This window comes from Schistocerca serialis, chromosome 5 (assembly GCF_023864345.2).
Source record: "Schistocerca serialis cubense isolate TAMUIC-IGC-003099 chromosome 5, iqSchSeri2.2, whole genome shotgun sequence".
Lineage (NCBI taxonomy): Eukaryota > Metazoa > Arthropoda > Insecta > Orthoptera > Acrididae > Schistocerca > Schistocerca serialis.
Window position 1 is genome coordinate 487,809,051 of NC_064642.1, and position 24,324 is coordinate 487,833,374.

Consider the following 24,324-nt stretch of genomic DNA (forward strand, 5'->3'; position numbering starts at 1 on the left):
ATTGTAGAACTTGGAAACCCATTCAGGGAATATTCGTTCACATTTTTGTTGAATGCAGTTGGTTTTCATCATCCTGTATTAAAACATTTCCTTTTATCAATAGTGCAATTTATAAACTATGTTCTATGTAGAATAAAATTACCAATGGTAAACTGAACTGCTTTTTCGACGTTATTTTACCAGCTAACTAAAAATAGGAAAGCCTTGAACCCCTTCCACTAAATTTAGTTAGTATTAAGATTCTTTTACAGGGAGTGCAGTGGAGCTGACGCTGAAATCATTAAGTATTTGGTTGTATCATCGCTAGTCTCACTGAACTCTACTGAACTCTACATGTCATGTGTGGTCTGGCGTCTCCTTACCAGCAACAGGTCCCAGGTTCAAACTAGTCAATTCCCTAAAAAACACGCTCGGTGCGTCGTTGCGCGAAAGTGGTAGGGAGACACGACTTAGAACAAACAGAAACCACGGAGAATGTTAGAAGGGGTTGGACCCCCATTTGTCCGTGATATAACTGCGATCCTTCTTCAAATACTGGCACATAATTATCGAATATTCTCAAGTGGAATGTTATGCTACTGTTCGATCAGAACCTCTTCTAACACCTGTATTGATGAGGGGGGCGGAAATATGCTCCGGAGTCTGCCCTCCAATACTGCCCACAAGGGTTCGATAATGTTCAAGTTCGGGGACTGTGCTGAAAAGGGAAGACGCTATAGCAGTTCAGCTGCATGCTACTCATACCAAGATTGTACTGTCCTGGCTGTGTTATTGGGTGCATCATTGTTGGGAGACAACTTTTGAATCATGGGGTGCACCGATCACCTCTATGTTTACATAATCGTTGGCTGCAGCACGGCCTTTGAGAATAATGATGGGACCAGCATAGTACCATGATACGGCTGCCCACACCATCACACTTCCACCTCCCTGCTTAACCGTTGGAATCAAGAAATCGGGATTGAAGGCTGTAGGTTCTCCAGAAGTAAACCCGGCCCGATATTGGAAATAACGAAATTGTTGACTCGTCGGAGCATATGAGGTGTTTCCACTGATCAGCCGTCGAGGATTTATGCTCCTTACACCATATTTTAGGGTTATTTACGTTGGTTGACGCCAGTGACGGTTTCGGTATGGCAGCTCGTCCATCAACATTCACTTTATGGATTTCTCGGCTGACAGAGCCATCAGATACGGGATCTCCAAAATCGCTATTGAGCTCTGTAATCACCTTAACCGCCGTAGGTTTCTGCTGTTTTGACACATTTAGTGTTAGTGTACTATGATATCTGTCATATAGTCTTGTTCCCTAAGCGTGCATGAGCACCGCATTCTAATTGCTGCCACACTGAGGAGATTGTATAGAAATTGGTGCTTTTAGTAACATATTTTGATTTGAAATGGAGGAAGAAAGTGGCTCATGCAAAGTCTTGCGTAATGACGACCTGGAAGACATTTATCTTGAAAGTGGGGAAGACACTAACTGCAATTCACGACGTAGTTTTTGTGGGGAAAGTACAGGATCGAAGCGCAATGTGACGATGGGCTTCCCGTTTTCATGAAGGCAACCCGAAGAGTGGGCTGTCGGTAACTGTAACCGACTACACTTAGTCTGTCACACTGACAACATTTTGCAAGAAAATCGACGCACAACATGGGAATCAATTCCAAACGAAGGAAACACGCATGTTTCTTCAGTGTTCATAATCATAACGGAGAAACTACATATAAAGTAAAGTAAAATAAAATAAAAAATCGCTGAAAAATAAGTCCCTTATCAAAGTTCCTGGCAGATTACAACTGTGTGCCGGACCGAGACTCGAATTCGGGACCTTTGCCTTTCGCGGGCAAGTACTCTATCACTTAAGCTTGCCCGCGAAAGGCAAAGGTCTCGAGTTCGTGTCTCAGTCCGCCACACAGTTTTAATCTGCCAGGAAGTTTCATATCAGCACACACTCAGCTGCAGAGTGAAAATCTCATTCAGGTCCCTCATCGTCTGTGTGAAGTGCTAAAAGCAAATGGGAAGGGAATCGCAGAACAATTGCTTTAACGCTAAGAGACTGACGGATATCATTGTTTAAGCAGGGTTTTCGGCACAATTGAAGCATGAATTCGAGATTTATGTCCAGAATTGTAATCTCACTTCTCCCAGGAGAAGCACCTGACTCTGTTTGACCGGAAAATAGCCGTTGCCAACAGTCCAGTCTCAAGCTGACGATGATGATCGCTTACGAGAAGAAATGGGTGACAGCAACAGATATGAATGACCCATAGAAGTACTGTAACGTAGCGATACTACACGGACTTTCAGTAAAATGGTCTGCGGCTAAAGCAATTCCGACACTTTCTCTGTGGAGTTTCATTCGGTATCATAGCGCACGAGCACATTTGCAGGACCTGTACCCAGAGTTTTTCAGAATTATGGAAAGGAGACTCTTCCCAATACACTCTACACTCCTGCCATGATCCCACTACACTGAGATTTGTTTCCAGAACGCAACAAGACACTCCGAAAGAAATTTTCCATTTCATTGAGGAGACTTCTGATGCAATGACCGGGGTAATTAGACAGATCAACGAAGAAAACGTTCCAACGGAAATACAAGACACTCCGAAACACTGGACCAGTGTTATTGAGATGAATATAAATGACTTTGAAGGCATTTAAAGTTATTTGGTGAAAAGAAACAGAGGATTTTTAATCATAATTTTTCGTTGAACCGAATTTTTGAAATGATCAGCGTAGAAGCGAAAATTTCTTCCCGCTCTGGAATTTAAACAAACCACGTCGGAGTCGGTCGCCAAACCACGTCGGAGTCGGTCGCCATGCCATAAGTGAGTAATTCCGGCCTCGACATCAGAGACAAGTAATCTTCAAAGAATAGTCCTCCAAAACGTTTGTAACTGATTCCTTTTCTCTTAGTATGGACCAATTTCATGGACAGCTGGATACTAACAACTTCGGTAGATAGATACCAGTCGTCACTGAACGCATATGCATTTATGGAGTAATACACTCCTGGAAATTGAAATAAGAACACCGTGAATTCATTGTCCCAGGAAGGGGAAACTTTATTGACACATTCCTGGGGTCAGATACATCACATGATCACACTGACAGAACCACAGGCACATAGACACAGGCAACAGAGCATGCACAATGTCGGCACTAGTACAGTGTATATCCAACTTTCGCAGCAATGCAGGCTGCTATTCTCCCATGGAGACGATCGTAGAGATGCTGGATGTAGTCCTGTGGAACGGCTTGCCATGCCATTTCCACCTGGCGCCTCAGTTGGACCAGCGTTCGTGCTGGACGTGCAGACCGCGTGAGACGACGCTTCATCCATTCCCAAACATGCTCAATGGGGGACAGATCCGGAGATCTTGCTGGCCAGGGTAGTTGACTTACACCTTCTAGAGCACGTTGGGTGGCACGGGATACATGCGGACGTGCATTGTCCTGTTGGAACAGCAAGTTCCCTTGCCGGTCTAGGAATGGTAGAACGATGGGTTCGATGACGGTTTGGATATACCGTGCACTATTCAGTGTCCCCTCGACGATCACCAGTGGTGTACGGCCAGTGTAGGAGATCGCTCCCCACACCATGATGCCGGGTGTTGGCCCTGTGTGCCTCGGTCGTATGCTGTCCTGATTGTGGCGCTCACCTGCACGGCGCCAAACACGCATACGACCATCATTGGCACCAAGGCAGAAGTGACTCTCATCGTTGAAGACGACACGTCTCCATTCGTCCCTCCATTCACGCCTGTCGCGACACCACTGGAGGCGGGCTGCACGATGTTGGGGCGTGAGCGGAAGACGGCCTAACGGTGTGCGGGACCGTAGCCCAGCTTCATGGAGACGGTTGGGAATGGTCCTCGCCGATATCCCAGGAGCAACAGTGTCCCTAATTTGCTGGGAAGTGGCGGTGCGGTTCCCCTACGGCACTGCGTAGGATCCTACGGTCTTGGCGTGCATCCGTGGATCGCTGCGGTCCGGTCCCAGGTCGACGGGCACGTGCACCTTCCGCCGACCACTGGCGACAACATCGATGTACTGTGGAGACCTCACGCCCCACGTGTTGAGCAATTCGGCGGTACGTCCACCCGGCCTCCCGCATGCCCACTATATGCCCTCGCTCAAAGTCCGTCAACTGCACATACGGTTCACGTCCACGCTGTCGCGGCATGCTACCAGTGTTAAAGACTGCGATGGAGCTCCGTATGCCACGGCAAACTGGCTGACACTGACGGCGGCGGTGCACAAATGCTGCGCAGCTAGCGCCATTCGACGGCCAACACCGCGGTTCCTGGTGTGTCCGCTGTGCCGTGCGTGTGATCATTGCTTGTACAGCCCTCTCGCAGTGTCCGGAGCAAGTATGGTGGGTCTGACACACCGGTGTCAATGTGTTCTTTTTTCCATTTCCAGGAGTGTTGTAATATATTTATTTCTCTAATGTTTTAAGTGGAAATAGATTAGAAGTAATGTCGTTTGGCATTCGTTGGGAGATATGTAGGTGCTGGTTTTTGTCGCCTAATTGCAAAAGTTTTCCCATTCGTCCCGCATACTGGCACCTTTCCTTTGCGAATTGAAAGATTCGTGTGTCAGGCGTACCTTGTAGGCGTAGCAGAATGTAATGTGTGTGTGTGTGTGTGTGTGTGTGTGTGTGTGTGTGTGTGTGTGTGTGTATGTAATGTGGTGTTATGATTGTGGTGCATGATGATGAGAGAAGGGAGAGGCACATAGCCTACTGCTCTCGCATGGCACTAAGGGGGCCGCCGGACCTAATGTCCCCATCCGACGGATGGATCTCTATCAACAGCGTCACATGCCCTCTTTCTCTCTCTCTCCATGAGACACTGTGGAGAGTTTTCCAATTTAAACCGTCCCTGTATTAACCGACAGGCATGGAACTACAAACCCACAACCTGAAATACGGCACCTCTACAACACAATGTATGCATGTTAGCATGCTTGCATTCAAAATTCTGTCGGTTACACCAGTTTTTGATGCACCCACATTTCACATTTTCAGTGGCTTATCTCGTGCTTACATTAACCTGTGGCTTTGCGATGTTAATCACTTAAATATGTTAGCTAGAGAAATATATTCCGGAATTTCCATTACTCTACATTAATTACTTTTTGGTGTTGCGTATTCTTGTATTTCTTTGGAAGAAGCATCAGTATTCTACGTAGGTAACTGTCGATATTAACAAGTTACCCCCCCCCCCATGTTGTGTCACCGCTAAGAGTATTGCTTAAATGTTTTCTTGAACGTCTGAGTATTTTTACCAAGACTGGAAACTAATGGTATGTACATAAAAAGTATAAATGGTCCGACACCTTTTGCACTCAGGGTCTTTTTGAGCGACATGTTTGGAAGAAAGTTCTCGGTGCTGAAGCTGCATCATGTAGTTTTCGATAGTCACCTGTACCGTTATTTTCAGGAGCTAAAGTACCGACTGGCGAAGTTGTCACGGTGTTCCACTTGCATAATCAATACAGCGTCCTCTTGTATATTCCGCCGACGTGGAGCTTGTGTGGTAGGACGATGGGGACAGACTCTGGTTCCGAGTGACGTCATGAGGTGCTAGGGTTCGTCACCTCCTCAAATGAGACTAACACTTGTGACTCCCTATTAGCGCTTATTAGCCCCTTTGTTTCCGCTCATAGTTCAACGCCTCGGGGCCATAACGTACAAAATGTGTTTTACCTCGTCTCAGTGAAAATTAATAATTTAATCTAATCACAGCTGCCTCTTTTATTATTGAGTCACGATATGATGAAAAATGAGCAAGTACATCAGCGCTTTCAGACTTTATTTTATGACAGTTCTCTAGGTAACGTGCATCCACGGCTAGTCTCCCTAGCGCGCGTTGTTTTTATATGTCACTTGTATTTAGCTTAACGGTCAGTGACATTATCAATGTGTCGACCCACGGAGATGATGCTGCATTCACAGTGACACACGGTTTACACGACGTACACGAAGATGTGTCCTTTCTTTGTCCGGCGTTTCATCCCCCAGACCTAGAAGGCGGGCCAGAACACCGGGTTCAGTCCATACCTTTGGTGCACTCGTCCTGTTTCTGCGAACGTGACTTTTCGGCCGTGTCACGAAGCACACTGTTGGTGACTTCTGTTGGAGTCTCCGGTATTTTCGATACCGTAGCCATATTTCCTGAACATGAGTTTAAAATGTTGAAGTTCGGACATAGCATTTCGCCGCCAGAAATCATACTGCTCTATGTACTAACGTGTTCAAAATGGGTTCAAAATGGTTCAAATGGCTCTGAGCACTATGGGACTTAACATCTGTGGTCATCAGTCCCCTAGAACTTAGAACTACTTAAACCTAACTAACCTAAGGACATCACACACATCCATGCCCGAGGCAGGATTCGAACCTGCGACCGTAGCAGTCGCGCGGTTCCGGACTGAGCGCCTAGAACCGCTAGACCACCGCGGCTGGCTTCAAAATGGGATTTCAATGAATGGAATTGATGTGTCTATGAGCGCAAGGGAGCAACACACTTCAGTTGGCATTCGACATGTCCACACAAGAAAATATGAATCACTGCTTACGTGGCTTCTGTTATGATTCTATTATTTTTTTCCGCTCTGGTTTTTCAGAGTCCATGTCTCACTACTATAAAATTCTGTGTTCTAAACTTACATTCTCAGGAATTTAGTCCTCGAATCATAACCTATGTTCGATACTACTAGACTTCTCTTCGGCAGGAATGCCCTTTTTGGTGGTACTAGTCTGCTTTTTATATCATCCTTTCTCCGTCTGTGATGGGTTATTTTTCTTCCAGGATAGCAGAATTCCTTAACTTCATGTACTTCATGTTATCAGTTATGTTGTTAACTTTATCGCTGTTATCGTTTCTGTTACTTCTGATTACATTCGTCTTCCTTCGAATTACTCTGATTCCATATTCTGTACTCATGAAGCTGTTCATTGCATTGAAGAGATCCTGTAATTCAATGAGGATAGCAATGTCATAAGCGAATCTTGACACTGATATCCTCTCAACTTTTAATTTTAATTCCACTCTTTAAACTTTCTCTTATTTTCGTCATGGCTCCCTTACCACGTTAAAATTTCTGGCATTGCATACCCCAGCTCGTAGAACGTTATCGTTTCGTTCGTTATTCAATCCTTTTGTCATGGAGCAGAATCTGTTGCAGATTAAGAGCTTGTCATGACACTTCTTCAGTTACTAGCCACATATCCTGTGGATACACGTTACGTGTCTTTAACGCAGTGGTTTCCAGTGATTTGTGCATTCTCATGCCGTTGATCACTGCTGTTTCTGGCGCCTTTTACGGGCAGTTCCCCACCCCAAACGTTAGAGAGGGCCCTGAGCCTCTGTCCTCTCCTCCGCCCTCCTTGACAAGGGCTACATCTACATCCATACTCCACAGGCCACTTGACGGTGTGTGGCGGAGGGTACTTTGAGTACCTCTATCGGTTCCCCCTTCTATTCCAGCCTCGTATTGTTCGTGGAAAGGAGGATTGTCGGTATCCTTCTGTGTGGGCTCTAATCTCTCTGATTTTATCCTCATGGTCTCTTCGCGAGATGTATGTAGGAGGGAGCAATATACTGCTTGAATCCTCGGTGAAGGTATGTTCTCGAAACTTCAACAAAAGCCCGTACCGAGCTACTGAGCGTCTCTCCTTTCGCGATTACTAAATGATCCTGTAACGAAGCGCGCTGCTCTCCGTTGGATCTTCTCTATCTCTTCTATCAGCCCTATCTGGTACGGATCCCACACTGCTGAGCAGTATTCAAGCAGTGGGCGAACAAGCGTACTGTAACATACTTCCTTTTTTTTCGGATTCCATTTCCTTAAGATTCTTCCAATGAATCTCAGTTTGGCATCTGCTTTACCGACGATCAACTTTATATGATCATTCCATTTTAAATCACTCCTAATGCGTACTCAAAGATAATTTATGGAATTAACTGCTTCCAGTTGCTGACCTGCTATTTTGTAGCTAAATGATAAGGGATCTATCTTTCTATGTATTCGCAGCACATTGTACTTGTCTACATTGAGATTCAATTGCCATTCCCTGCACTATGCGTCAATTCGCTGCAGCTCCTCCTGCATTTCAGTACAATTTTCCATTGTTACAACCTCCCGATACACCACAGCATCATCTGCAAAAAGCCTCAGTGAACTTCCGATGTCATCCACAAGGTCATTTATGTACACTGTGAATAGCAACGGTCCTATGACACTCCTCTGCGGCACACCTAAAATCACTCTTACTTCGGAAGAATTCTCTCCATTGAGAATAACATGCTGCGTTCTGTTATCTAGGAACTCTTCAATCCAATCACACAATTGATCTGATAGTCCATATGCTCTTACTTTGTTCATTAAACGACTGTGGTGAAATGTATCGAACGCCTTGCGGATGTCAAGAAACACGGCATCTACTTGTGAATCCGTGTCTATGGCCCTCTGAGTCTCGTGGACGAATAGCGCGAGCTGGGTTTCACACGACCGCCTTTTTCGAAACCCATGCTGATTCCTACAGAGTAGATTTCTAGTCTCCAGAAAAGTCATTATACTCGAAAATAATACGTGTTCCAAAATTCTACAACTGATCGACGTTAGAGATATAGGTCTATAGTTCTGCACATCTGTTCGACGTCCTTTCTTGAAAACGGGGATGACCTGTGCACTTTTCCAATCCTTTGGAACGCTACGCTCGAGACCTAGGGCACACCGCTGCAAGAAGGGGGCAAGTTCGTTCGCGTACTCTGTGTAAAATCTAACTGGTATCCCATCAGGTCCAGCGGCTTTTCCTCTTTTGAGCGGTTTTAATTGTTTCTCTATCATTCTGTCGTCTGTTTCGATATCTACCATTTTGTCATCTGTACGACAATCTAGAGAAGGAACTACAGTGCAGTCTTCCTCTGTGAAACAGTTTTAAAAAAGACATTTAGTATTTCGGCCTTTAGTCTGTCATCCCCTGTTTCAGTACCATTTTGGTCACAGAGTGTCTGGACATTTTGTTTTGATCCACCTACTGTTTTGACTTAAGACCAAAATTTCTTATGATTTTCTGCCAAGTCAGTACATAGAACTTTACTTTCGAATTCATTGAACGCCTCTCGCATAGCCCTCCTCACACTACATTTCGCTTCGCGTAATTTTTGTTTGTCTGCAAAGCTTTGGCTATGTTTATGTTTGCTGTGAAGTTCCCTTTGCTTCCGCAGCAGTTTTCTAACTCGGTTGTTGTACCACGGTGGCTCTTTTCCATCTCTTACGATCTTGCTTGGCAGATACTCATCTGACGCATATTGTACGATGGTTTTGAACTTTGTCCACTGATCCTCAACACTATCTGTACTTGAGACAAAACTTTTGTGTTGAGCCGTCAGGTACTCTGTAATCTGCTTTTTGTCACTTGTGCTAAACAGGTCGTTGGGCGAATGAGGGTGACTCCTTAAAACGAAAGCCTTTCCTCACCATTGCTGACGCTTTTTACTCAAAATTTAAGCAGTGGTGGTGGGCGAACCCGGTAACGAGGACTTTCTGATTACTAATGAATGACATTACACCTTTTATTTGTTCTTGTCACGTGGTCTGGGCGGACGTCACGGGACCCCCTTCCAAGTTTATTAGTGAATTCTTCCCCCACTTAAAAAAAAAAAAGAAATGAAGGTAGCCAGCCCTCTGACCGGAGTTACAGCGCCGGTTATCTCTAGATGACGGGTGTTACCTAGACTTTCTGAAAGCACTTTCAGCTTCTCAATGAGGTTCTGTATGAGAGTGAAAAAAATACTGTTACAGACTTAATTATACTACATTCAAGTGAGAAAAGTTGTATTAAGTCTCCTAACCTCGTGTCGGTCTCCCTTTTTCCTGGTGCAGGAGCTCGACGTGGTATGAGTCAACAACATAATTGCGAAAATGTTGCCGGTGCAAGATTTTCCGTGATAACTGACCTCTCGATTGTGTCTTATAAATGTTCGATGAGATTCATGTCGCGTGATCAGGACAATTCGAGCACATGATCTGGCCTTCATTCTTCAAACCAATCTGGAACAGTTTTGGCACCGGGACATGGCGTATTGTCATCCACAAGGATTGCACCGTTGTTTGGGAACATGAGGTCCATGGGTGGGTGAAGATGGTCTCCAATCAGCCGGATAGGCAATTCCAGTCAATGATCGGTTCAGTTGGACCAAAAGAACCAGTCTGTTCCATGTAAACGCAGCCCGCACGATTATGTAGGCACCACCATTTAAAACAGTGCCTTCTTCACATTCTTGGTCCATAGCTTCGTGGGTTCTGCGCCGCACTCGAACCCTACCGTCAGTAATTACCAACTGAATTCATTACTCATCTGCCAGAGTCACGGTTTTCCAGTTGTCTAAGGTCGAATCGATATGGTCACGAACTCAGGAGAGGCGCTGCAGGCAGCGTAGTGCTGTTTGCAAAGGCACTCACGTAGGTCATCTACTCCCATAGCCCATTACCGCCAAATTTCGCAGGACTGTCCTACGGTATACCTTCGTGGTACGTCCCACATGGTTTTCGCAGTTATTTAATGCAGTGTTGCTTGTCTGTTAGCACTGCCAACTATGCGCAAGCGCCACTGCTCTCTGTCGTTAATTAAAGGCCGTCGGCCACTACGTTGTCCGTGGCGAGAGGCAATTCCTGAAACTTTATATTCTCGGCACACTCTTTAAACTGTTGATATCGGAATATTGAATTCCTAACGATTTCCAAAATGGAATGTCAGATGCGCCTAACTACAATTACCAATCCGTGTTCAAAGTGTGTTAATTCCCGCCGTGCAGCCACAATCACGTCACAAGCCTTTTGACCTAAACCACCTGAGTGCAAATGATAGGCGTGCCAATGCACTGCCCTTCCATACTTCCTGTACTCGACACTGCCACCATCTGTAGTTATGTGCACATCGCTGTCCCACAATTTTCGTCATATCAGTGTTGCTCCTACCCGCGGTATTGCCGGTGGGCGCAACTTCTGATCAAGGGCTGACAGTGAAGTGGGTGCCGGAGTGGAACGCGTGCCACGTGTGAGACTCTGGGGAGCTCCCCGCTGCAGGCAGCCGGTCGGCCATCAGCATTCTGCGCGGCCCGCGCCCAGGAATGCAATAAGCGGCCAGTCCCTAATGGCGGCCACGGCTCGCCTTAATATGCGGCACCGCGCCCTACGTCCTCGGCACGTCGCTGTGCGCCGCGGAAGATTGCAGGCCGCGGAAAAAAATATCCCACCCAGCCTTGCAGTCTTTAACGAGCCATTTCCACGTCGCGAATGCGTTTTCATGCATTATGGAGGGAAACCACTCATATAGCAGTACGTAAGTAATGAATGGATCGCCTCGTGATGACTGGGTATTGTGTGGTGTCCTTAGGTTAGTTAGGTTTAAGTAGTTCTAAGTTCTAGGGGACTGATGACCATAGATGTTAAGTCCCATAGTGCTCAGAGCCATTTGAACCATTTTTTAATGAATAGATCACAAATTCGCTTTCGAAGCTCGTTTTAACAATTAGTGACTCGCCATCGTCGAGAAAAAGAATTTGGGAACTGTAGAAATCAACAGGGTGGCTTCTGTACAAAAGCAAATCCACCTTCTCAGGCGTTTGGAGGGGCCGTCTGGAGTGACCGAGCGGTTCTAGGCGCTACAGTCTGGAACCGCGCAACCGCTACTGTCGCAGGTTCGAGTCCTGCCTCTGGCATGGATGTGTGTGCTGTCCTTAGGGTTGTTAGGTTAAGGTAGTTCTAAGTTCTAGGGGACTGATCACCACAGCAGTTAAGTCCCATAGTGCTCAGAGCCATTTGAACCATTTTTTGTTTGGAGGGTGGCTACTCTGATTTAGCATCAGTGTAACAATATACCGTTACGAGAATTTCGACGACTGTATTTGAGGCATTTACCAGAAGAACGGCTCATAGGGAAAAAATGGTCATTTGAAATAGAACAGTTTAAATACTTACTTTTAATATACTTAAATAAGGAGCTGTTTCTGACATATATTTTTAACAAACTTTGTCACGTTGAGGAGTTTTAAGGAGCGAGCTGTTCTACTTGGTATGAACTTTCTAAAGCCAAGCTCGCGTAGATATTTCTTTATTCACAAACAGTCGGTTTCGACAGACTTTGCTATCATATTCAGGTCTTCAGAAATTAGCGTTATAAAATGTGTTCATTTTGAGTGGACCTCACGCGAAGTTGTCATGTACCGGGTGATCAAAAAGTCAGTATAAATTTGAAAACAATAAATCACGGAATAATGTAGATAGAGAGGTACAAATTGACACATACGCTTGGAATGACATGCGGTTTTATTAAAACAAAAACAAAAAAAAATATGAAAGTTCAAGAAATGTCCGACAGATGGCGCTTCATCTGATCAGAGTAGCAATAATTAGCATAACGAAGTAAGACAAAGCAAAGATGATGTTCTTCACACGAAATGGTCAATATGTCCACCATCATTCCTCAACAATAGCTGTAGTCGAGGAATAGTCTTGTGAACAGCACTGTAAAGCAAGTCCGGAGTTATGGTGAGGCATTGGCGTCGGATGGTGTCTTTCAGCATCCCTAGAGATGTCGGTCCATCACGATACAATTGCGACTTCAGGTAACCCCAAAGCCAATAATCGCACGGACTGAGGTCTGGGGACCTGGGAGGCCAAGCATGACGAAAGTGGCTGATGAGCACACGATCATCACCAAACGACCAGCCATCTGTGGAACATTTTGTGGACTTTGTATTTTTTTTTTTTTTGTTCTAATAGAACCCCATGTCATTATGAGCATGTGTGTCAATTTTTACCTCTTTAGCTACACTATTCCGTGGTTTATTAAGTTTTCAAATTTATACTGACTTTTTGATCACCCGGTAGATACAATGTAGCAAATTACATAAAGGTTTCCTATAAATAAAGCATTTAAAATCAAAAAGCACTTTGTGCACATCGCCATGTCCACATGGGTAGTACTACAGCTGATTGTTACGCCATAAATGGCCAGGCACACGATAAAATCCACAGTAGCACACCTGTTAACGTTAGCTGGGTATTTTGTAATCACTGAAGCTCTACCTTAGACTGAGTATAAGGTACCTTTTTATTGTGTACTGTGTGTTCTATGACGTAACGATCATCTGTGGCACTACATATGTGGACATGGCCATGTGCACAAGGTGCCTTTTTTAATTTTAAATATCTCATTTATGAGAAACCTTGAAATCTGCTACATTTTATCTGCATGAGAACTTGACGTGAGGTTCAACTCAGAATGAAAATATTTTACAATATACATATCTGAGGACCTGAAGACCACAGCAAATTCTGTCGAGACCAGTTGTTTCTAAATAAAGAAATATTTGTGCGAACTCGGGTTCAGAAATACTATACCAAGTATATTTCAATAGGATTTGTACCACTATTTAGTAAATATTTCCATAATATTAGGCATTTTAACCTATGTTTTAATGTGAAAAAAAAAATAAAATGGTTCAAATGGCTCTGAGCACTATGGGACTTAATATCTGAGGTCATCAGTCCCCTAGAACTTGGAACTACTTAAACCTAACTACCTTAAGGACATCACACACATCCATGCCCAAGGCAGGATTCGAACCTGCGACCGTAGCGGTCGCGCGGTTCCACACTGTAGCGCCTAGAACCTCTCGGCCACTTCGGCCGGCAGACTGTCTTCGTTTACTACCCATTACTGCTACCTAATGTTGCATAACAACGACAGGTCGGTACTGTAAACACATCAGCTGCTCATGCTCCAGCTAAGCAGGCCTGCATATAAGTAGTCGCTACATTAAACTGAATGGGAAGTGCTGCGGGCTCACGCATCAAGGAAACGCTGCCATGACCTCTAGCATTGAGGTAATGAAACGAAACTTTCGTAAAATACTAATTATTTTTCCTGAAAAAAAGTAAGTAGACCTAGGGAGCTTCCTTTCAGAAAATGCTTCACTTGTTCTCGCATAACGTCGTGGTATGTTCTAACTACTTCTGGGAATGCAGCTGGGTGAAGTCTTCGGCAACAAAATTTCGACAGGTTATGACTCTTAAAAGTTTTAGGGCACTGATCCAACGAGAGAGGGTTGTGCAAGGAAATTTACACCATCGGTAGGCGGCACAGACAGAGAACCATATTCTCTGTAGTCCCGACTGACCGACTCCCTCTTTGAGTCACCATCGCTTAATCCAAAACACTATGGATATAAACTTGAAATTAGGAGAGAGTCCTGATCTTATATTGTTGGCGTCGTTTGAGAAGGGATTTTTCGAAATTCCACCTCTAAAACTGTCAAATAGGGATGAAGGTTTTTTGAAAATATGTCGCTACTAAGGCAATTTTGAAGCCAGAAGTATTAAGAATGGTATTTGAATTCTCGGTCATAAATAATTAAATATATCAGAATTTTTAAATAGTGGTTGAAAACGTTTTGAAAAATAAGTCATTATTAAAGAACTACTGAAGTACTTCAAAGCTACATCTACGAAATGTGGTATTTGTCCTCTCAGTTCGGAAAAAAATCGTGTTTCCATGTTTTTGGAAATACAATCCCATAAGGGAGAGAAACAGGAGACGCAGATTTTTAGGAAAGTATTTCACTATGTTAAAAAATTTTAAAGCAAAAATTACGTAACTTGTACTTTATTTCTCTGTTAGATACAAAGAAACATGTGTTAGGGGATATGGAATTAGCACCACAAGAACGCAAAAGCCGTGATTAACAAAATCCTTGGACTCCAGTTAGTGTGATCGCTCTTTGGGAAGTAGTACATTTGGAAACGACCATATTTTTATAGCCTTAATTAGCTTGAAAAGTTTAGAAGATGTTGCCATCAGTGAACAACAAAAAAATTCCATTAAAGAGAAACGAAAAAGGTGCACAACATACGTTTCACTCGAATGAAGCAGCGGTGTTTGAGCTAGTAAGGCATATGCAGGTAGGCAAAGAACACACCGTGATCAGTTAGCGCCACCACAGAACCTGATATCGTTAACGTTAAAAGTTGTCGATTGTGGGTATTAGCTACCATCCGGTGCTAACTAGCATTGACTTTGTCCATCTGTTGATTGGCCAAGGAGAAAACAGGTTCGCAAACAGAATTTCAGCAAAAACTTTCTAAAACGACTTGTTTATTTAATCTCAGCTGCTTACTCAAGAACACTGTTCAGTATCTGGAAGTAAACGGTAGAACATTCATGTTGTTATATTCCAAAATCGACAGGTACCAAGACAGTGTTCGGCAACAGCAGATTTGATGGGGTTTTGTAAGCGCCTCTGACGCTTGTGCACAGGATACGGGTCCTCTCAAATAATGGTTCCGTAAGGTGTGGGTAATTTTCGTCTCATGAACTACTCCTCAAGCAATGTACACAATTTCTAATTTTAATACTTGACTTTTATATTAAACCTTTAAAATAAGATTAAACCTTATAATGAGTAGGTTATATGTGAATTTTTAATTTTTCAATTACGTGAGTAATTATATTAAACACTCAGAATAAATTTTTTTGCCTCTGGAAGCCTTAGATAGGCAGCTTGCAAACCTCGTGTTACAGAGAAATCTTATCACATTTTCTGCGGACTCATTGTACAAATTCAGTTCCTGAATGAGGAATGGAAAACATACAGAATGTTGCTAGTACACAGAAACAAGTATCCACAATTCGGTTTTTGTCTACTTTTTTAAAAAAGGGACTTCAACAGTTTAGAAATTATTCACTCATCTTCACACTGCTTATATGTTTTGATGAAAACATGTTGAAGTTGGTTTAAAGACAAGCTGCTGCGGAATGTCCCTGTGCCAGTTACTTTATTGTGAATAGCAGAGTAATCACGTAGATGTAGATGTAGAACGAATAAAACGTTGCATCTTTGCTTCTCGTGTACCTTGTCACAACTCTACACGGTGAACCAAAACTCTAGCGACAAACATTTACTGTCGGTCCTAATGACATACTTGTCAGTTTTGATATAGTGTCTTTGTTCACGATGGTTCCAGTTGATGAAGCTCTCTCCCATATAGCCAATATGTTCCCTACTGATATAGTAGCCTTGTTCCAACACTGTCTATCCTCAACCTATTTTCAGTATAATGGTGAATTTTATGAACAGATCGATGGGGTAGCCATGGGAAGTCCCCTAAGTCCCGCAATAGCGAATTTATTCATGGAATATTTTGAACATCAAGCATTGCAGTCGGCCAAAAAAAGCCCCTCGAAGTGGTATCGGTATGTGGATGATACCTTTGTAATATGGAATCATGAGGAAGAAGACTTGAATTATTTTCTGGTACACTTAAATAGCATCAACCCAAAGATTAAATTTACTATGGAGAAGGAGAAGAATGGACAACTTAACTTCTTGGATGTATCAGTTATCAAACGGGCGGATGGGACCTTAGGCCATAAGGTCTACAGGAAAGGTACACATACCGATCGCTACCTCCATAAGAACTCAAACCACCACCCTAGGCAAAAGAGGGGGGTCATAAAAACACTAGTGGATAGGGCCAATAATATTTGTGAACCAGGCTACTTACAAGAAGAATTAAATCATTTACGAATGGCCTTTGCGAAAAATGGTTATACAAAAAACGAGATTAATCGAGCACTTCATCCAAATAGAAAAATGCCTAAAAATAGGAGACAGCAACAACCATCAGCTGGAAAAGTATTTCATCCGTTCATCCATAATATCACGGATCGCATTGGAAAAGTACTAACCAAGTTTCAGGTAGAGACCATTTTTAGACCTACTAAGAAAATTAGTGAATGCCTAAGATCAACAAAAGATGCTCGTCACCCCCTAGCCACCCCAGGGGTATATAAAATTCCCTGTAGTTGCGGCAGGGTTTACATAGGAACTACCAAAAGAAGCATCAATACACGGTTGACGGAGCACAAAAGAAACTGTCGCTTGGGACATATCGACAAATCGGCAGTAGCGGAACATGTTTTTAAGGATGGAGATCACGACATAAAATTTGGTGAAACAAGCGTGCTAGCGAGGACGTCGCACTATTATGCACGTATGTATAGAGAGGCAATTGAAATCCACAAACATCAATACAATTTTAATCGTAAAGAAGAAGGATTAAAATTGGATAAGATATGGCGGTCGACGTTGCATCAATCACGTGACAATCGATTGCCTGCAATCGAGAGAACAGACGATAGCCAGAGATAGCTGCACATCGACGCCATGTGACGTGTGGTGGCGCCCCCTACGATCTCTATATAAGCGGCGGCCCCAGCTCCTAGCAGCCAGTCGTCGACTCACCTCGGAAGATGTTCTCCGTAGTTGAGAACGAAACGTCAGGGAGAAGAAGTTCTACAGATCGACCACGGCAACTTAGCCCGGAAGAGTTTACTGATAAACATTTAGAGGTTATTTGGGAATACCTTTTGAGTATTTAGGCGTAGGGGAACCACGGACTCTAGCGGCTTGTGACAGAATCGACGGCGTCGTTCGTCAGCCGTCTGTTTGGTCCACTGCAGGTCATGAGATGTGACCAGGATGTCGATGAGGCGTCACCACCCTAGGCAGTTTTCGAAGTGACAGTGCAATTATCCTCGCATTAGTTCTTTGACGTTCCATCTACTTGTCTGGGCTTCGTGGCTGAGTGTCCAGATCTCAGAGGATCGCATGGTAGAAGTTTATGATGTCGTGATGCCATTCGGCCAAGTCCTCCCAGTATCCCATTAGTGTCCTGCGGATCGTTGGTTTGGCTTAGTCCATCCAGCCATAGCTGGGAAGGTGTCACTTGCAGGCTGCTCATGTCTCGTCGAGTTGCTGGCGAAAAGTTGGGTCGTGCAGGTGAGAAATCACACAGATTGTGGTAGGAAGAGGACCGCTCAGATGTAAGCGCAATGGTTGGAGAAAGCCAGTGGCCAGTGTTCCCGCATTGCAGATGTAAGACCCTGGAAGACACATACGCTGTCTACACGGCTTGCAGAATGACTGGTAAGAAACATATGGCCATAACGGTCATCGTGTTGAACTTCCCAGGTATCGTGGAGCAGGAGGTCTTGCATCGCTATATGTAATTTCTGGTATGCAGTATAGCCTGGAACACAATATTTTGGGTGCAGAATGCAGTTAAAGTAACCTACTAGCAGGCAGCGTTCGTATCGCACTATGAACAGGGGGTGAAGTCACCAGAATAAAACTGGGTCCTTTCACGTCATTGGTCAGTGCCGTTATATCCGCCCCCTGTAGCTGAATGTGCAGCGCGGCAGATTGTCACTCGTAAGGGCTGGGGTCCGATTCATGGCTGGGTCGGAGATTTTCTCCACTCAGGGACTAGGTGTTGTGTTGTCCTAATCATCATCATCATCATTATTTCGACACGCATGTCGCCGAAGTTGCGTCAAATCGAAAGACTTGCTCCCTGCGAACGGTCCACCCCACGGGAGGCCCTAGTCACACGACATTTGTTTTGTCCGCCCCCTGTAGCTGAGTGGTCAGCGCGACACAATGTCAATCCTAAGGGCCGTGTTTGATGCCCGGCTGGGTCAGAGATTTTCTCCGCTCAGGGACTGGTGTTGTCCAAATCATCATCATTTCATCCCCATCAACGCGCAAACGCGCATGTCGCCGAAGTGGCGTCAAATCGAAAGACTTGGACCCGGTGAACGGTCTACCCTACGGGACGCCGTAGTCCCACGACGACAGACAGTGTCGTTATGGGACGTAGACATTAATGAAGTGTATCCCCATGGCAGTGAGCCCTGAGCTGATGGAAGAAAGGTGACATCGGTGACAGGAATCCATTTGTGGATGCAGATGGCGTCTCCACGGCCAGTGGAATCACCGTAGGCGTAGGCGGTATAGCTATTGGTTTCTGGGAGTCTGGCCAAGCGAAACGGCTGCAGGAGGGCGAAATGAACATCAAATGCCCAGTATCTCCTGGATAAGGCGGAGTTTCTAGCTTGACCGGATGTTGTTGGTATTGATAGTTGTTATGTGATAGGTATGGTGGTGGATTGCTGGATTTTGGTCCACTGTGACCTCAGTGGAAAGGGGTGCCACTCGAAGTTCAGAGGAGAGTACCATTAGTGGAGCGGCACCGACGTGGCAGGGACCTGTAACAGGGTAATGGGTCTGGCTTCTCGACCTCATCTTCGTGCCATGCCGTCTATTTGACCTAAGAAGATGAAGTACTGGTTCTTGGTGTAGTTTCGATTGTGTTACGTCCATTAAATAATTCAGCGTTCCGATGGGGCTTTGGGGCGACGATCGCAGGCATATCAGTTGCCTCGCTCACATCTTCTAATTCAGTGTTGGCGGTTTCGTGGATGCCGTTTGGATCGACGGGGCCTCGTCTTAAGCCTGCAACGTATCCTCTTGGCTGTAGACGGTTCAGGACCTTCTCTTGCGAAGTTTCGGAGAATGTGGTTTCTTTACGCGACCTTCTCTATCGACGAAGTCAGGCGTCGCGACGCCCTGCCAGTAAGGCCAGTGTAGACACGATCAGTAAATCGATATCCATCTTGTTGCCGAGGTGTGGTCAGCGGCCGGCAGCCTCCGCATAGTTGGAGAGGGATCGACGGCCGGCCGAGGCGGCGGACCGTCCGAGGCGCTCTCCGTTTGGGCATACACTCTCTCAGTTATGGCGTCCGGGCGTGTTTGCGAGGCGGCAGCAGAAGCGAAGGCAGTAGCTTAGGTCAGCAGTTGCACTGTTGTTTGAGACGTGGGTTGTCCGTCGCCAAATGGAAATTGCGTAAAGCGCCGTTGTAGGAATTCCGTTGTAAGGTAACATTCTTTCCCGCTCTCGAAAGAGGTCTGAGGATGACCGACATACATAGTTATTGCACGGCATCCACCGATTTTTAGATATGACTGGACGTGGCTTCTGAGATCAATGGTGACCTATTGCACGCTGTTTAGTGGGCTCTGAGCACTATGGGACTTAACATCTATGGTCATCAGTCCCCCAGAACTTAGAACTACTTAAACCTAACTAACCTAAGGACAGCACACAACACCCAGCCATCACGAGACAGAGAAAATCCCTGACCCCGCCGGGAATCGAACCCGGGAACCCGGGCGTGGGAAGCGAGAACGCTACCGCACGACCACGAGATGCGGGCTCGCTGTTTAGTGCAGGATATGTCTGAAACTGCGCCCATTTCTCCGCAATATGGTCGTGGACTGTTCCGTACGATCGGAGTGCCGCGACGACTTCCTGTGCTGGAAGTTCGAATGGCAATTAGACAATGCTTATCGTACGCACACCTAATCCTGCGTGGTCGACGGTCACCGCCCCGATATTGCCGTCAACATGACAGAAGCGGAGCCTCTGTTTGGTCTCACGTAAGATGCGTTCGCACACCGCTTCATTAACGATTTTAATATATACTTTGCTGCTCAGGGTCGAAGAGTCAATTCCTGTGCTGTCGGTCGCCGGGATCTTGATGTCATTCCCCAGACAACGATCCACCTCAAGTGCTCTGGGTCGGGCACTGTCGTCGCAAAAAGTAAATCGGAGTGTAGGTTTATGGTAATGGCTCGCCGTGCATGGTAGACGCTAGGCTGGCACGGAAGCAACGGCCTTTAGAATGTTAACAGGTGAGAAGTAGCATTGACTTTGTCCAACTGTTGATTGGCCACGGAGGAAACAGAATTGCAAACAGAATTTCAGCAAAAACTTTCTAAAACGACTCGCTGATTTACTTTCAGCTGCTTCATCAAGAACACTGTTCGGTATCTGGAAGTACTCGGTAGAATATGCATGTTGTTATATTCCAAAATGGATCGGTACCAAGACAGTGTTCTGCAAAAGCAGATTTGCTGAAGTTTCGTAAGCGCCTCTGACGCTTGTGCCCAGTAGACCGGTCCTCTAAAATAATGAATCCCTAAGGTGTGGGTAATTTGCGTCTCATGAGCTACTCCTAAAGGTATATAAACAGCTTCTAATTTTAATACTAGGGTGTCCACTTTTCCCTACAAAAAGCACATTGCACATGGCTAGGGAGGTGGTTTCATGTTTAAAGGTATTTTGAACTGTTGGCCAACGAACTCGTGACCGCAGTGAGTGTAATTACGTGTGAACGCAAAGAATAACTGAAGAGTAAGGCCGGCCGCTGTGGCTGAGCTGTTCTAGGCGCTTCAGTCCGGAACCGCGCTGCTGCTTCGATCGCAGGTTCGAATGTGTGATGTCCTTAGGTTAGTTAGGTTTAAGTAGTTCTAAGTGTAGGGAACTCATGACCTCAGATGTTAAGTCCCATAATGCTTAGAGGCATTTGAACCATTTTTTGAAGAACAAAGTAACTTTTCCTGACGTAGGAAGATGGTAAGAATAACTGTTCTAGCAGTCATTTTACAGCAACTCGATTTCGAATCAACGTCCACGTGGTTTGACATAAGAATGTAAGCCATCTAAATACGAGCATGCAGATTCGAAACCAGTAATGATCGCTTTTAGTAAAGAAACCCACATCTAAATTGTCGCTGGTTGCTCCTCTCTGCTATCAGAATTCTGTGTAATATAACAGCCAGCATTCTCCAAAAAGTCATTTATTGGATACAATAGCGCGAAAATGTAGTAATTTGAAAAATGTAGAGCATAGACAGAATTTAAAATTGTAGTGCACTAAATACCATTTCTAAAACAAGACATGTTTCGTTTAGAACTGAAATTCCTATGTATTACAGAAATTGTTGTTTGTGTGAATGTGTTGGGTTGTGTGTGTGTGTGTGTGTGTGTGTGTGTGTGTGTGTGTGTGTGTGTGTGTGTGTTTGTGTTTGTGCACGTATTTCAATATCTCCTAAACCACTGTACCGATTTCAATCGGACGTGGTATACGTATCCTTACTGTCAGGGAACAATCGCTTTAGTGGTGAGAACCTACCTATTAGGAGATATGACGTCACAAAAAATGAGACGCGTAAAAAATTTCAGCCTCAGTATGCACGTTTAAATTTATTACTTCCGTGCTAGTTACTCTGTTCGCAAAACATTTCGCAGGCGGTATTCACATATGCCGCTAAGAGCACCTGGAAAATTATGCAATAGAATCATACATAGTTCAGAAGACATGACGTCATAATCATTGAGATGGGTGAAAAACTGTTGCAATGTGCATGACTTTTACAATTATTACTCCTTTGCTATTACCTCTATTCGCAACACATTTTTCAGGCATTACCCACATATTCCGGTGTATATACGTATGAAGGCCGTTCAATAAGTAATGCAACACATTTTTTTTTTCTGGAAGCAGGTTGGTTTTCTTCAGGGTTCCAGTACACCATATTACTCCCCATTCGTTTGGCTACAAAACAATATCTTTCCACTCAGTCTCTGTCTAATGCGACGGCCTTACACCACCTCACCGGGAGGACCTCTGTGCCCGCGTGGTATCTATTTATTGGTCGACGTCGGAACCAGCGTCTTACTGCATCATGTACTTCCCCATCATCATAACGTTCTGCTTCCCACGGAGTGCATCCTTCTTTGGGTCAGACAGACGCTGCGGGATCCGGGCTGTGGGGTAGCCGAAGAAGAACAGTCCAAGAAGGTTTGTGAACACTTCTCGGGTGCTCAGACACCTGCGAGGCCTTGCGTTGGAATGGAGAAACAGAGGTTCGCTTGTATTTTTGGGCAACGAATACGCTGAAGTCTTTTCATCAATTTCTTGTGGGTATCAGTCTACACTTCAGAATTTATCGTTGCAACACGAGGGAAGACATCAAACTGAGTAACTCCTTCAAAGTCCCAGAAGACGGTTGGCATGTCTTTGCCGGCTGAGGGCGGGGCGCCGTCCGCTGTGACCGAGCGGTTCAAGGCGCATCAGCCCGGAACCGCGCTGCTGCTACGGTCGCTGGTTTATATGATGTCCTTAGGTTAGTTAGGTTTAAATAGTTCTAAGCCTTGGGGACTGATGTTCTCAGATGTTAAGTCCCATAGTGCTAAGACCCATTGGAACCATTTGAACGATTTTAGGGTTGGGCTTTGACCTTTTTCTTGGGAGAAGAGGTGCTGTTGCGCCACTCCAGGGACAACCAATTTGTTGCCGGATCGAAGTAATGAACCCATTTTTCATCGCTTGCGACGATGTTCGCCAAAAACCTGTCACAGTCAGCCTTGTAATCCCGCAAGCAGTTCCGCACAGATGGTCCTCCGTTGTTCTTAATGATCTTCAAAAAAAGTTCAAATGGCTCTGAGCACTATGGGACTAAACTGCTGTGGTCATAAGTCCCCTAGAACTTAGAACTACTTAAACCTAACTAACTTAAGGACATCACACACAGCCATGCCCGAGGCAGGATTCGAACCTGCGACCGTAGCGGTCACGCGGTTCCAAACTGACCCGCTTAGAACCGCACGGCCACACCGGCCGGCTAATGATCTTCTGTTAGGCTAGGAACCCAACGGGCAAACACCTTTGAATGCTCCAACTGGTAGACGAGTGTGTCAGCACTACCAACAGAGACGTTCAGCGAGGTGTTTGATTGTGATACGTCTATCACCACGAATGCAATGGTAGTGGAACACCACAGTCGTGTTTTCAAAGCATTCATTATCCAGACTACTAGTTTCAACTCGAAATTTTCATTATCTTCTGGTCCTACTACTAATAAAATATATACGTCCAGCCACTTGCTCAAGTGCCGTGGACCGCTGTTCATCACGAGTGTATATTCTGAAAGGGTAGTCACCGTTTTAATACATTTATTCGTCCCTATTAAGACTCTGCTATAGTCGAGTCAACTTAAAGAAATCCCCGACACCAGGCCGCGCTTTTCACATGTTTCAGATGCAAGTAGCAAACGGCTGTATGCGTGAACAACAGCCGTCTGTAGAGCTACGAAGAGACGTTGCCATAGATACATTTACAAAATCGCGTTCTAGATACGCGAAGCAACTTTGCCCAGCGCACAGAAACCGTCCGGGATCAACTAACACCAAGTCTACTGCAGGAATGCATACGTACAAGTATGTGGTTTAGTTTCTAATAGTAAATTGGTAAAATGAATACCCAGGCAATGCCGGGCATGTGACCATACAAATATAAGTATTATGGGCAACAGCAGTTCTGTCGGTTCAAACCGTTCTTCCTCCTCGGCAGGGTCTGAAAGCGTGGTCAATAGCCAGTAAACCGTCCGCCCGCGACGCAAATCGCGCGAGAGAGCGGAGAGTTTCCTAACAGCAAGAAACTACCTAGCAGGGTGTGGTCTGACCGCGCACCCAGTACGTGTAAGTGTGTGCGGCTACGTGGGCCCGCCTGTGCACGATGCCTTTGATCTGGCGAGCGGATTGGAATCAAATCA